Source organism: Rhynchophorus ferrugineus, unplaced genomic scaffold (genome assembly GCF_030347505.1).
Source record: "Rhynchophorus ferrugineus isolate W39M unplaced genomic scaffold, kcgeb_rfMv2 rfM8, whole genome shotgun sequence".
Taxonomy (NCBI): domain Eukaryota; kingdom Metazoa; phylum Arthropoda; class Insecta; order Coleoptera; family Curculionidae; genus Rhynchophorus; species Rhynchophorus ferrugineus.
Window position 1 is genome coordinate 9,225,345 of NW_027472587.1, and position 14,779 is coordinate 9,240,123.

The 14,779-nt window shown below is 32.5% G+C and overlaps 1 long non-coding RNA gene across 1 annotated transcript; it reads left to right on the plus strand.

Moving 5' to 3' along the window:
* The first annotated feature begins 2,448 nt into the window (after positions 1-2,448).
* On the plus strand, positions 2,449-5,700 carry LOC143200739 (uncharacterized). Its single transcript, XR_013006803.1, has 3 exons — positions 2,449-3,322; positions 3,683-3,829; positions 3,892-5,700. It is a non-coding gene; the product is annotated as an uncharacterized LOC143200739 (long non-coding RNA).
* Positions 5,701-14,779: the final 9,079 nt, after the last annotated feature.

Below are 14,779 nucleotides of genomic sequence, written 5' to 3' on the forward strand. Positions count from 1 at the left end.
TTCTCCTTGCTCTCTTTCCATAACTTAAACTTTTCTTCTCTGTTTATTGAAGTTTCATTTCATATTTGTAGGTTATCTATTAAAACTTATTCTGAACGTAAGCGAGTACTTTAATATATTATGTAATTTATGCATGGTCCGGTTGGTATCAACATCCAAGCTCCTGCTATTTTCCATTTCTTTATTGAGCAAACTAAATACCTAATTAGTACTAATAAAGCTAGAAATGAAAAAAATAAGACACATAGTGTATCATATAACGGATTTTACCTGGTAATTTTCGTGACATACATACATTTGTATATCTATAACAATTTTCACTATTAGTCAGAGATATCGTTGATGCTTCAGTAACCAACAATTCTTCATTATATTCAGTGGGTTAAAGAGATAACTCTGCAAGAGTATCTTGATCATTTTTTTTATTATCTAACAGCATTTTACATTACATTCATTTCCCAATTTCTCCTTGCTCTCTTTCCATAACTTAAACATTTCTTCCCTGTTTATTGAAGTTTCATTTCATATTTGTAGGTTATCTATTAAAACATATTCTGAACGTAAGCGAGAACTTTAATATGTTATGTAATTTATGCATGGTCCGGTTGGTATTAACATCCAAGCTCCTGCTATTTTCCATTTCTTTATTGAGCAAACTAAATACCTAATTAGTACTAATAAAGCTGGATATGAAAAAGAATAAGACACATAGTGTATCATATAACGGACTTAACTTGGTAATTTTCGTGACATACATACATTTGTATATCTATAACTATTTTCACTATTAGTCAGAGATATCGTTGATGCTTTAGTAACCAACAATTCTTCATTATATTCAGTCAGTTAAAGAGATAACTCTGCAAGAGTATCTTGATCATTTTTTTTAATTATCTAACAACATTTTACATTACATTCATTTCCCAATTGCTCCTTGCTCTCTTTCCATAACTTAAACTTTTCCTCTCTGTTTATTGAAGTTTCATTTCATATTTGTAGGTTATCTATTAAAACTTATTCTGAAAGTAACCGAGCACTTTAATATGTTATGTAATTTATGCATGGTCCGGTTGGTATCAACATCCAAGCTCCTGCTATTTTCCATTTCTTTATTGAGCAAACTAAATACCTAATTAGTACTAATAAAGCTGGATATGAAAAAGAATAAGACACATAGTGTATCATATAACGGACTTAACTTGGTAATTTTCGTGACATACATACATTTGTATATCTATAACTATTTTCACTATTAGTCAGAGATATCGTTGACGCTTCAGTAACTAACAATTCTTCATTATATTCAGTCAGTTAAAGAGATAACTCTGCAAGAGTATCTTGATCATTTTTTTATTATCTAACAACATTTTACATTACATTCATTTCCCAATTTCTCCTTGATCTCTTCCCATAACTTAAACATTTCTTCCCTGTTTATTGAAGCTTCGTTTCATATTTGTAGGTTATCTATTAAAACTTATTCTGAACGTAAGCGAGTACTTTAATATGTTATGTAATTTATGCATGGTCCGGTTGGTATCAACATCCAAGCTCCTGCTATTTTCCATTTCTTTATTAAGCAAACTAAATACCTAATTAGTACTAATAAAGCTGGATATGAAAAAGAATAAGACACATAGTGAATCATATAACGGACTTAATCTGGTAAATTTTTATACTAATGAACATAAATTTAAAATATATGAATTTTAATTTGCAGAATATTTTTTTTACAATTGTTTTGTCTATATCAGTAAGATAAGAACTTTCAGCTAAGTTTGTATAAAAATAGTAAAGGTTGGTTAGTAAAGTTGTTTCACAATAGTTTGAATAATGATATCCAATCTCAAAAACCTGTATAATGCAAATTGCAGATTAAAACCATTCAAAATTCAATTCGTGATGTTTCTACCAAGAACACTCGTTCGACTGAGAATCCCTCAAAAAGAAAGTACGTGCAAAAAGCATTGTTTTATTTTATTTTATTTAGTTAAACAGTTTAAATTTTAATTTTTCGGCTTGAGTCTTTATTACTTCATATCACTGTGTACCGAGTAACGTCATATCGCATCTAAATAAACTGCATTGTTCCCGGCGGATTCTGCAATATGAAAAAAATTGCAATTGTTTGCTGCAATCGATAGATAACTAATAACTAACATATCGGGTGCATTATTATGTTATCCTAACTCTCCCGTATCGACCGATATCGAGTCAACAAGGTGATTTTTGGAGGCTCCATTGGGTAACTACGATATCGTCCAAGTCGTTGTCGAACAAGGCTCTCGTTTCGTGGTTTGGTGCTCATCTGATAAATTTGTAACGCGCACACAAGGGCTGTTTACGCGACACGATGCTATTTTAAAAACCGCGCAATTATAAGTCAAAGATTAAGATGTTTTTTTATTGTTATTATTTCGAATATTTTATTGCGTAGTATTATATATTCGCGTTTGTTTTGCTTTATATATTCGACGTAGTTCGGTTTATATTTTGTGTGGACATATAATTCGTTAATAAAGTACTTACGAAATGTTCTTTCTAATAGAGATAAGACAAAATCCATTTTTTGTATCGGATTCTTATTGGTGATGAAAAGTTAATATTTTACAAAAGTCCCAAAAACAAGAATATTGGACAAAGCTGATATATTACGATAAATATTACAATCATGACTCCGTCCTTTCAAGAAGTCGGCTTTTTTTAATTCTTTCGAAAGCTTATCCTCTCAATCCTTTTATATGGCTCCAACGTTCTTGCAGTCCATGTGTAAGCTTGGGGTATCTCAAATTCACATCATATTAAACAAGGCTATTAAGACTAAAACTCATTAACTAACATCGTACTAAGGCAAATTCTGCATGTTTCTCTTTGAGACCGTATTAGAAGTGAAATCGTTCGTTTAAGATATTTAAGATGTTTCTAACTTAGGGTAAAATTGTAAAAGGGTTTTATGAATTAGCGATTTCGTTCTAAATCACATTCCAAGCCAAATTACATTATCTCTTGTAGTTTACGAGATATGGGCTATCGAAATTTTACACCTTAGGCTCTGTTTCTAACTAGGGCCAAAGTTGATATAAGTGTACAATTGAAGAACAAATTTATAGGCGAATATGTTCAATGGTTTGAATATGTCTATCGAACGAAAAGTGAACGAAGTCGACACAGTGGTGGTGAATAAAACTAATATTTTTGGAAGCCTCAACAACTGTGGCCGACCACCAACCGTTACGAGATTTAGTGAAGTATGTTTGTAGTCGATGTTGGATGAGAAATATGTTAAACACTCAACCAAAGAGCCGACTACGGAGTGATGATGGTAATTATATATATATATATATATATATATATATATATATATATATATATATATATATATATGAAAAAATTATCGAGATATCCATATATCGGCCATAAGTTTGGTTGTTATGTTGCCATAAATATGTTGCTCTATCGCATATGAATGAGACTCAGATCAGGATGGATGAATAACTATAATAAGTTAATTTTGTAACAATTTCTTATTCATCCATCCTGATCTGAGTCTCATTCTATGCGATAGAGCAACATATTTATGGCAACATAACAACCAAACTTATGGCCGATATATGGATATCTCGATAATTTTTTCAGCTGAAATTTTGATGTCAATTGCAGCTGATAAAACAACTTTTTACAGTCCTTTACAATACTGTGGTGAAGATCCAAAAGGAGGGGAACTGTTTCATTGCTTACCGGGCAAAGAAAGAAGAATTTTTGTAGCATATTGTAAATGATGATGAAACGTGAATTTGCTATGACGGTTTCAAGAGCAACAATTTCTTGGGTTAGTTCAGGACAGCCATCCACATCGACACTGAAGCGAATATTCATTGTCATATGTTATAGTTTTGCTGTGAATATGGTTGAATTAGAAAGTTGCAGTGTAGTACGAGCTGCTAAAACCGAATGATACTATTACTACAGGTGTATACCAACGTTAATTAAACAAACTGAAGCCTATTGCAAGAAAATACCAGTAATACCAAGTATCTCATCCACATATTGTCAGAATTTTGTAGGATATACTATTGCAGCTTAAATGGGAAGTTCTGCCACATCTGCCGTACCTACCAGATAGAGCGCCTTCTTATTATTATCAAGTTCGAAAATGTATAGATAATTATATCGTCAGGCGTTTAACATGATTAGGTTTATTAATTGTGATCGAATTTCGACCACAGGGTGGTCACTAGTATAAACAATAAAGGATAATTGATACAATATATTTGATTTTAGATTCTAATCACTAACCACTAAAATATACTAATGATAGTGTTCTGAAGTAATTTGTTGCCAAACATCAGAATAACTTGCAACCCAATTTCAAATATATGGTTACAATGTTAAAAACAAAACGAAATAGAGTTGGAAAAACGTATTTCCTTATGATTATTGATATTTTTAACATGCATAATGAAAAAAATAAATAACTAGGAAATTAAAGTGTTATTAGCATTACCATTAACAAAACTGCAATAAATTTCAGGCTAGATTTCCATAAACAAGACAGTGAAGGTGTTGCATAACACATTTTTCAGGAGGCAGAAAAATTAATTTTACGGCCGGCATTATTTTGCAACGAATATGAATATTTTATGTAAATGTAGCGGCAAAATAAATTGTTTATATAAAAAACGCGCATGCGAAACAAACAATCGTCGTTTTGCGATACGCGCACGGTGCAACGGTTATCAAGATTGTCAAATTATGCAACCACAAAATCGTACGTAGTCCGAGACTGGAAGGCGTAACGGCAAAAAATTAATTACTTACACTGATTATCGGGGCCCCATCTCTGGTCCAAATCTGTTGAATAATTTACTGCTGCTCGGATTGGCATGTCGGATTTATATTTCGACCATTGTTCTTTGTTAATAGTACGGGGGATTAATAGTAAATAATAATACATGGGCTGTAAAGTCCCGGGCCTAACCTATAGATGGCCTTAGTATTATTACATTCGCCACATTTCCAGTTACTACTAACCTTCACAAGAAAGCTGTTAAAATTTCACGACATTTGTCTCATAACTTTGTGAGTTATTGTGCTGAGAGTGACACTATTTCTTGTTATTTCCAAAACGATGGATGGAAAAACAATTTACGTGAATTAGCTGACACCGTAAAGAGATCAAAAGAATGTGTCAGTTTTATATCGCATGAGTATTTGACAATGACAAAGCTCTGTTCAAAGTGTGTGCCCGGTTTGCTCACTGTAGACCAAAAACAAGAACGTGTTGATGGAAAGATTATGGCCTCGGAATTTTGGGATGTGCGTGGTGTAATATTCATCGACTCTCTTGACCGGAGATTTACCATCAACAGTGAAAATTATGTAGCGTTATAGGAACATGTGAAAGTCGAAATTGAAAAGACCAGATCGCATATGCAAAGAAAACGATGGAATTATTGTGTGGCTCTTGATGGAGATTACTTTGATGAATAAAGTCAATTTTGAAGAAAAGAAAACGAGTTTTCTTTCTTACGCACGGGACTTCCCTGTCCATGTTATAGATAACCAAAAATTTCAGTTATTATTTTCAAACAATGCTCGGAAATCCGCCGATTTCTCTGAAAACTTTGTAATCTATTCAAAATAACAGTGAACTTACGTCATCAAGATGTTTAGTGAATTGCCTGTAGCAATTTGTAAATTAGAATCGGACATTATTTTCTTCTCATTTTATTCTAGTTGAAAATAAATACAATGGTGACTGATACATTCGAACACATAACGCAATCAACCTACAAAAGTCGCCCGGTTGTCAAGCGTCTGCAAAATTCTTCAAAATATTAGTTATAATAACTACAACCGGCAAACGTTATTTTCTTGTTTTAATAAATTACAAATCGTAGATAATTATTAATCTGATTGAAAATGCCAATGCCAGACAGAACAAATTGCCTCTCTAATCAGTTACTTCAAACAGAAACGAGAGAATGAAGAACCCTCTTGCCAGTAAGATTCGTTAGAGAGGTAAGCATTTTTATTGTTAAATAGTAAGTTGCAGTTTTTTTTATTGAAAATATTTTAGCGTGATGTAGAATACCAGTATGCTACCAGTAAAACCAGTAACCCGTCCTCATAACGAAGCGGTTGAGATGAATCAAGATCAGCTTGATGTTGCTGTATTAGCAGAAGTCAGAGTGACTAGTTTCTTCAAGATAAACATCTTTTAATACAATTATGTCATTTCGGAGGATTATATATCCTCATATACTGTTGGGTAATATAGGATTTAAATAGTGTAAACATAATCCACAAAGAGATTTAATGGAACCTCCAGGTATTTCTTTAAAAGAATGCAATTTTTAAAACCATATAATAAAATTAAGGTAGTCTTGTTATTTCCAATTTGTATCTTTACATGAGACATGGATATTTCAGAATGAAACATTGTGTCACCCATGGCAAGATTATAAATAGTGTTAAGACAACAAAAGTTAATGGAAAAAGGTAAATGTTGGAATAAAAATTGATTAGGTTTTATTAGTCATAACATTTATTAAAAATTCAATGCAGGTATATTTTTCTTCATGCTGTAAATAGGCAGGAATGCTTAAAACATCTTCGGTTTAGATGATCTCGATCAGACTCACTGAAGAATAAATTAACAAGTGATAGAATTCTGAACAAATGTTAGATATACTCAAAATTATCAGCTTAGTTATTCACATGTATGAAAATTTCTGAATATGGAATTATGGTTCAATGCTGACTGTTTCCAAGACAGGTTGATGAGAGTGGAAACAACTATATACTGTAAATACAGGTGTCTATATAATTAATATACGATAATTGTAAAAAATTGTATAGTAGAGTGTGAAAGATTTATGTGCATATATATGTGTGTAATTGTTCAGAATATATATGAGCAATACTCTGGACTCAGGTATGATATATTTTTGTATGGCGTTAATAGATATTACTTCACCATCAGACATTACACACTCGTTCTATTTAAATCAGCTCAACTTTTTCTAAACCCAGCTTCGTTAACGCAGTGCTCAAGGCGATAGGACGGATCTCCTACTCTTGCGATAGTCGCAGGTTCGAATCCTGCTGGGGTATGGGAGTACTTTATGTTTGTGATTCTAATTGCAAAAACGTCTTTATTGACAACATTGGAAAATCTGACAAGGAATCAAAGTCACGCTAGTAACTAGGCTGGGTAAGACCTGATATCTTCTGGGATGATCTCTAAGTTGGTAACTGGCCAGTCGGTAGGCTTAGTGCCGAGGACCGTGGATCGGAACCCACGTTAAATGAAAGGCCTATCCAGATAAACCCTCGTTGGTAAAAAAGGGACCTTAAAATACAAATAAAATTCTAATAATCGCATTTAAAAGTTATATATTCGAATGGTAAAGTATCGATCGAGTATTAAAGTTGCAACACTAAATATATCTGTAAAATCCACTCAATCACACAATTATATGTTTTAGATCATGATTTAAACCGAGTACTATTGGCAGCGTTCGATTACTGGTTGGTCATGACTTAGTACCGCCCCATGTTTGAAATGTAGAAATGTTTTTAATGAAAATCGAGAATTTACAAATAAATTCTGATCTGCCACTCGTCATATTAACAACGGATAAGAACTAACTAATACGTAATATTTATTCAGTATCTAGAATTTCAAATTAACTAGAGCGTGTCTAAACACGTTATCATGCAGACGCTTTTTCTTTCACAATTGGTATGACTTGAATGTTTTGCTATATACAAGCTGTATAACAAATGACTCATCAATGCTACAGAAGTATGATCCGTTTTATATTATATTGGAAACATTGTCATAATTAACAGATCAAATCTTTAAAGAGCAAACTGAAAGCGCTACGTTTACATTTATATAACTTGTTGGAACTTTATGGTCAAAAAGAGCACCAAAATGTAATAACAAGGAGACATTCTTATTGATTTTGTAGCAACCTTGAGGCATGTCGAGTTTTACATCGTGGAATAACGGTCAACAAAGTACCCAGGAATATAATCCCAGATGTTGAACACGGGCGGGGTGCCAGCAGCGACAACTAGAACACGATGACGAATAGCTGGCAACCCCGAGAAGTTTACCTCAAGAAGTTACTGCCCAAGCCTCGTCTCCAGGTAACACCGCTGCCATCTGTTTTATCTATTTTGTATTTTCTACTTTTTTATATTACCAATAAATAACGGTCACATAATGTAAACACCACTGTTTCATTTACCTCCATTCACCGAGCCATATGAGTTTACCCTAAAATTTTAAATGAAGAATTGTAGGAATCATCTACATTTGAACTGATCTATACTTTCTTGCATGTCAGAAAATAGCACTAAAAGTTGAGTTTGGTCGATGTGATCTGACTGAGACATTTTTGTTGAATGAAGTTTGCGTTGGTTTTCAATCATTACGGCATATAAAAATCTATACGTTCTGTATATACTTACGAAAGTTTATTCAAAATAATTGGCACAAAAGCTTGACACCTTAGTTGATCATCATATTTAAATTCCCATTAAAAATTTTCTTTTGACATTGGAGCTTTTTCATTTTTCATTACATAATATTGGCATTTTTTTGTGATACCAATTTATGTAATCTTTGTCGTTGCCAGTATCCATTAGAGTGAAAGTGTTTCATGCTGCACATGTTTATGATTTTCTTCGATACTAAGTGAGTGCGTTAAGCTTCTTCTCTAGCCCACCCATCGAGTGGAACACTGTTGGTGGTCCTAGACAAAGCCCTTTTTGTTGGACGTTAAAATTTGATTAAGAAGTGTGTTATTCTTGTCACGGATAACTAGAAGGTGGTACCTTTTATGTATTTTTAATCAATTCGTATTATGGCTTCTAGAAAAGAAAAATGGTTTCGGATCTTCTGTAAGTTTATGGAAACTATTAAGTCGATTGGTCTCGATCAAATTACAGTGGTTTGGTTTTATCTATAGAAACAGAGGTATCATCAATTATTTTTTAGTTTGACAACTTTTAAGGTATATAATTTATTTTTTAGAGTGTAAATGAATATTTCGAATCAATTTTACAGGCCTATATATTAAATTGGTTAATATTTTTTAAATATACTTTAAAGTCTTCTTTTACCAACTATGGGTTTATCTGGACTGGGCCTAAAGTTTAAAGTGGTTCAGAACCACGGTCCTCAGCATTAAGCCTACAGATTGTCGAGTGACCAACTTTAGAAATCATCCCAAAAGACATCCGGTTTTACCCAGCCTAGTTACTGGCGTGACTGGGATCATTTTCCTTGTCGGATTTTACAGTCTTGCCTGGAACATTCACAAATATTAAACAATTACAAACTTCTTGCCAATACTCAATTAGAAACAGGGATTTTTGATAGTATTATTGGAACAGTGAGGATTTACATAATTTGTCAGGTTTCCCTCAAGTGAGAGGTAGGCAACATCAATAAGTATTACACGTTTTTTCACTGTTTGGTTGTTTTCTATCCCTTTTTGTTAACTCTGAAGCCGAGAGAGATCAGATCGAGAAGTGCTACGCTGTCAAAATAGTCCTGAATTTTCTCCACCGGATAGATTTTTGTCTATTATTCTGGTGTATTTATTGTTTTTGAAGTATATATTTTAGGTGAAAAATATGGCTAAAACGTGAAGATTATACGAATACATAAATGAAGTAATGAAAATATACAGCAGTTAAAAGGAAACTAAATACATTATTTGCATAGATGGAACACAAAGGACAAATAGAAAATATTATGAAAAATTTATATAAATTTATTCTTTCAATCTTGTGTTAATTATTTTGATTATTAACTTAATTGTCTATAGTTTTGTTCATTCATAGTTCATTTAGTATTTGTAAATACATTCTTTAGCATACATTTCTAAATTCTAAGAAATAAATTACCTATTTGTGTTCGTAATCTTTTTAAATACATGTTAAGTCAAATATTAATGTCAAAATTGTTGTATTCAATAAATTTCATCATTATGTTTATAATATAAAAGTAAAGAAAGATGCTTTATGATACCCTGAAGCTGTTATAGTTCTGAAAGTAATCTTAGTTATAGCACTGTGTTATAATATTCAACGGTGTAGTAATTTAAATTTATAAATACTTTGATGTTTATTAAAACTTATTAGAAATTATATTTATTTAAATACCATTTTTAAAAAAGTTACTGAGTGTTAGTTCTTCAAATAATATGCATTCATATATATTAATATACACATATTTATTATTAAAAGAAGTTTATAAAGAAAGAAGTTTTGGTAACATATCATTTTTAAATTGATAAACATGATAACTTAATGAATTGTGGTCGATTTTTGACCACATCACTAGTAAGTATAAAATCTGGAACTGAGATAATTGTAGGGCTAATTTTTTAAACAATTATCTTTATTACATTACTGTATTATTACAAACAATATGGTGTTAAAATAGGCAATATCTCCCCAACAACAAGACTTGTTTCAAGACATTCCCTGTTCTGTTGAGCCGTACGTATCAACTCCATCCGGGACATTCTCTTCAACATGTAATTTCCCTCATTTCCTTTTCAAGCCGTACAAAGTCGTTGCTACCTGAAGCAGAAAAATAGAACAGACACGTAGGTATATTACGCGTATACTAATTAGAATTTTATTATGCTCGGAAGTGGTTTAGAACTATTTTATGAGATCTTAAACATCGAAAAAAGCTCTATTATGTAAAATCGCCGTTTTGCATCAGTCGTCGTACGTAGAGTCGTGCAGTCGTAGAAATTTCAGTTTTAGTGGTTAAGTGTTTCCGCTGGATATTGGAGCGCGGAGAGATAGCGATCGATCAATTTAACTCAGGCCTACGTGTGAACAGACGCCGCGAAGAATTTCAAGGAGCCGGCTTAATTATGTTGCTATACAGTAGGCCTGTTAAAATTGTGACCAAGCACAGTTTAATGCTAAAACTTATAAACCAAATAAAAAAGTACTTGTAATTATGACAAAGTATTATTTAGGTTCTTGGATGTGTTATAATCAGAGAATGTATAGAATAATGCGAAGTATGTGAACAACTGTTAAACAATCTAACCTAATCGTTAAATTCGATAGTCTTGATATTTTTCCACATAAAATAATAGTTTTCCATTTACAATTATAGAATTATTCAGTGTGTCTAGACGCGAATCTTGGAATGCTTATAATTTCTGTAATCCTTACCTTTGTTTGATTTGAAGAAATATGCTGCTGATATTAATCAAACATTTTTACATCATACGTTTTGGGTAACGTTATTTCGGCATATCTCAGGTAAATACCAATTAGGACAAACCAAGAACTTTTAGGAGCGTAAAAAGTAAAAGATACTGCTTGTAAACCGATATGTGTTGCAAAGTTGATACATGCAGTATCTCGACTATAACATGTCCAGATTTTTGGGAGAAGATTGAATCTATTATGAACTTCCAGACATTACTTTTTAAAGAAAATAGTCTTTAAAAACATACAAAAAAATCAAAGAAGAATTATTATATCAATTTGTATATTTAGATCAGAGATGAATATTTCAGAACGGTAGATTGGGTCACTATGGCAAGATGATAATAAATATAGTGTAAAAACAACAAAAGTTGATGGAGGAAGGAATAACTATCTATTAGGTTTTGTTCTAAAATAAGTTTTGAAGAAACCATGTTAAAGAATGAGCTATTTCAAATTTCAAATGTTAAAATATGTTATAATACATAACGTCTTTTGTTTCATTATTTTATTTAGATTAGAATTTTGATATGTGTCTAAGTCATAATGTACTAAAACTCAGAATTCTTGCGGCAACATTGCGACGTTTTTACAGATCGCAGAATTTAACAGACTGCTATTTTGAATGGACTATACATAGTATACATTCACATAGAGAATGGACAAAATAATATGAACATTTAACCTATTCACAATATTTATTTATTAATAAGGATTTTTGTAGCAGTTCTTCGCAAAATGGATGCATATGGGGTCTAAATCCAAATGATTCGATGACATTACTCTCACTCTCTGCTCTAATACTCCCTATATCAGTTCTAAAAGTTAAGGTCCGGCGATTGTGTTAGTTGATGTTATTATGATCAAACTATAACTGAACCCTTTTGACTATGTGCATGGACGCACTCTCATCTTGGAATATGTCATTTTTTGACAGCAATATACTGGTCATAGAAAGAACTTATAGTTAATAAAATCAGTTAACTTTGGGTTTCTCCCACTATTCCCCACTGCCAGTAATGTTTTACCATACTTTATGTATGCTGTCAATACCGGTGACAATGACACTCCTGACACGTTAAACAATTCACAAAGACAGCTGTTTTCGTCACAGGTAGTCCCACTAATCGAGCACCAACGATTTGCCCCCTTTCAAAGTCTCAGAGATCACATATATCATAGATCTGTTACTTCAACTGTCGCAGAACAAAGCAATACATACAAAAGCGTAGCATTATTTACACGGAAGTGTTCCCTCAGCCTTCATCCAGATTTTCGCCGTGGTTTTTGCTTTATTTAAAAGTATAGTACCGTCGAAGGTCATTATTTAATTGTTAGTACTTATGGAAAACAAAAGAACAAGTAAAGGAGGAAGCTCCTTTATTCCTTTCGTAACAAATGCAAATCATGCAATGAAATGAAAATGCAAAAATGCAATGAAACATTACGTTAAATGTTAAACATTTCACTAAAAGCAATTCAAAGTTTTCGACATGTCATCGTAAATGTATAAATTAATAACGTCGTACCCATCTCGAAAGGTTTTCAAATTGCGAGAGATAAGCTGGATGTGTAAACAGTCATTACCAAATGACCTAATATTGACTGAACATAGATAAGCCCGAAAGAATTTTTATTCAAGACCGTAAAAGCAAACTAATCTATATAGAAGACGTCCGAGATATTCGCCATACAGACGGATTAAAATATTATACTTTCTATTATTCATCCACGGAGTCTCGTGTAATTTATAATTAATCCTCTTCCAGGAGAAAATCTTCTTGACGAACAAGAAAACCTTTTACGTCGAGGAGCCGCACTGAAAGAATATTAATATTTATGTACTACATCGAGCATTTGGAAGGAGGAATTATTTGGGCCAGCTTACACGCAAATCCGTAAAATCGAAAGATAAAATTGTTTCCGATGATGTATTCGGAGAAATGTTGTCCTTTATTGTGAATAAACTGAATAATGTTTAATCATTTGACAGGTATACCAGTGATATAATGGGGCGAAAGGCTTTTCGGTTATTTTCATATTTTTGATCAAATCAAATCGAAATTACTCATATAAATTTTAAATTAATGGATCAATTTTCCCACTATTCACATGGAATCATAATTTCGTCAACGTACATCTTTGAACGTGTATAACACTTTTATCATTTGCGATTTAATTGATTGACTGTCTATTAGTAGCAGAGAATTAATGGTTTTTTGAAGTTTGCAGACCATGATGAACAATTTATTTCCAATACTGTACCAATATTACTTTCTTTAGTGTTAACGCGGGCATTACAACCGTTTGAAGCTTCTCAAAGCATCAACATCTTTTGGACCTAGTTTCCTAACTTTAATGTCGATAGAATTTCATCGATTTCTTCAACGACAGACTGATCAAAGTATGGTTTCTTTAACATGGGAATTTCCTGAACGGCTATCATCCATCAAAAACACTACACAATTGTCAGTGAACCTGTGCAGCACGTTCCCAATTCATCTTGAAAACAAAATATAATAAAAATTGCCTCACAGTTTCTTCATTTTCAAAACCAAATAACTTGATAACCAAATAACTAACGGAATAAATAACTAATTGATAAACGGATTACGCAACCTTTATATCTAGAATATTCTATGGACTGCTACCTACTAGGAAATCTGAAACTACTTTTTATTTACTACTATTTATTACTATTTTCTCGCCAATAATTCCCAACTTTATAATAAAAAAACTAAACGAAAATATTGTTCAAATTATAGTCAATCGGAGACTGTAATAATTGTACCCATAATTCAGGCGGTTTTTTAATGGCATCCATTAAAATTATGCAACATATATAAAACAGTGAACTAACGTCATCTAAACGTATGACGTTAAGAGTACCTTCCTTTCATACCGTGTGCGCATGTCATACTTTATCCTAGCATAGTTTATCATTGCTATCAGCTCCCAGGCATTTGGAAGATGGCGGAAAATATAATGATCCCAAAACCTAGGAAATCACCAAACGAACTAAAAGCCTATACACCTATATCACTGCTGCCAGTAATATCTAAGGTTTTTGGAAATCTCCTGTTGAAAATAATAAAACCGGTCATAGAGAGAAAAAACCTAATACCGACACACCAGTTTGGGTTTATTAACAAACACGCAACAAATGACCAGGTCCACAGGATGACAGATATTCTTGAGAAAGCCTACGAAAATAAAAATGTAGACTCAGCTATATTCTTAGATATAGCACAAGCCTTCGATAAGGTTTGGCATGAAGGCCTTATTCATATACTACAGAAAATGCTATCAAAAGAACGCACGGAGCTATTAAAATCATAAAATACAACCAGAATGTTTAGAGTCAAACACGAAGAAGCTTACTCTACAATAAAAGAAGCTAAAGCACGTGCACCACAAGGAAGTGTACTGGGACCAATACTTTATTTACTCTACACTTATGATATATATTTGCTGATGTTACTGCGATTATAGCGGCCGGAGACAATAGTGAAGAACC